Genomic DNA, 1,847 nt, shown 5'->3' with positions numbered 1-1,847 from the left:
ACTTTAGGTTCCTTAGTTACTTTTTCTCCATAAACACCCTGCTGAGAAACTGACCCATTGGGCATAAATTGAGTTTTAAGCATCACATCCCTGTAGTGGTTCCTCTGAGCAGAATCCAGCAAAACCTACTCCTCCAGGGTGAAGTCCACAGCCACATCCTCAAAGACCACTGAGTCCTGAAACATCCAATGTATGTGCAGGAGCACAGCTGAGACTGGCAGCATGGGAACCGTACTCCATCCATACATAGTGCACACAAGATGCTGTGGCCTCCCAACATCTGCCCTGTGGCACTTGTCAGACCTCTTCCTCTGTCTACACTCACTTCCTCATAGATTTAACAGCACCACTAACACACTGAACTGATCTCTACATTTTTACTAGGACCACTTCAGGACTTATTCCTCTGTATCAAAAGGGTTTAGACCACACTGGAAATATCAAAGAAATGCTATGCAAATGAAACAAATATTTGCATTTTAAGGCCAACTGTCCCTTGTGACAAACTCTTTTCATCTCCCTCCCTGCTGTATACTACAGCACTCAGCACTCCATGAGCACAGAGTCAAACCCAGATGAGGTTTTAAGGTTTATCAAAGCACACTGAAGGACTGGGAACTTTTCCTTCTGTTCCCTTCCCCACACAAGGCCAAGGGGCATGAGGAGACCCAACATGCAACTAGGGCCAGGAAGCCACAGTGTCTTAAAGAACTCCAGGCCCAACTGGCTGAATGAAAACAGTCTTTTAGTGAAGCACTAATTTTAACTTATTCATGTAATAATTATCACAGATTCAACCTCTACTTTTCTCTTTGTGCAATTTCATGGAAATCGGAAGATATTGAGAAATCAGACCTCAGGAAAGAAGTAAAAGGTGTGAAATTTAGACCTCAGCACATTCCCTATACTCTTGAACCTGAACCTCAGTGCTGAAGCCCACCAGTGATTTTTTTTTCTAATTCAACTTTGAGTTCTCTCTCTCTCTCTCTCTCTCTCTCTCACACACACACACACACACACACAAAGTACACACAGAGTGAGGGCATAAAATTTGGAAACAGCTCTTTCCACCAGAGACATAAAAGTGTATTCTTGCTAACCTCGATGATACGGTTAAGAGCCTCACTTTGTAAAGAAGTTAACTTAAGCCCAAAACATTTGATTGTGAATTTACCATATGATAAAAGACATGAAGGATTGAGCAGTGCCTTCTTATAAAACACTCCCTTATCTCAAATTCCAGGAAAAAGTAACTCCCCACACACCACCCTAGAGGCTGAATTCTCAATTTCTCATGTCCATATCCCATATTGGGCACATGAGCATGACAGCCCAAGCCCTGAACACAGGAACCACTGAGAGGCACAGTGCCTTTAAACTCTGGTTTCTAAAGAAAGATCATCAACCTGCTAACATCCATGAGCAGAGGACAAAATATACTGTCATGCAACAACTCCAATGCTAGCATTTACCTATTCAGCAGCAGGATAATGGAAATACCCTATTACCAGTGCAGTGTTGCTTCACCCCACACAGATTTGTCACCCCACTTCCCCTGGGTGACGGAGATGCAAAGGATTACTCAAAGCCCATCTCTTCTGAGCAGTGAGAGGCCCCAAAGTGGTTAACTTCCCTGGGACCATTCAAGTGAGAGAGATCCCTTCCTCGGGAAATTAACACTGAATTGGGGTTCTTTCCTGCATTTATTTTCCCAGGAAGTTACAGGAAGAAACATAGGTGGGGTTATAGTTTAACAGTACAGGCTGGTAACTTTCAGTGAAACAAGCCAGATGACATTCCAGTAGACAATTAAGTGATCTTATCAACACAAGCTTGATCTTAGCAAA

Source organism: Galeopterus variegatus, unplaced genomic scaffold (assembly GCF_000696425.1).
Source record: "Galeopterus variegatus unplaced genomic scaffold, G_variegatus-3.0.2 Scaffold14390, whole genome shotgun sequence".
NCBI lineage: Eukaryota > Metazoa > Chordata > Mammalia > Dermoptera > Cynocephalidae > Galeopterus > Galeopterus variegatus.
Note: the sequence above shows the minus strand (reverse complement) of the source record.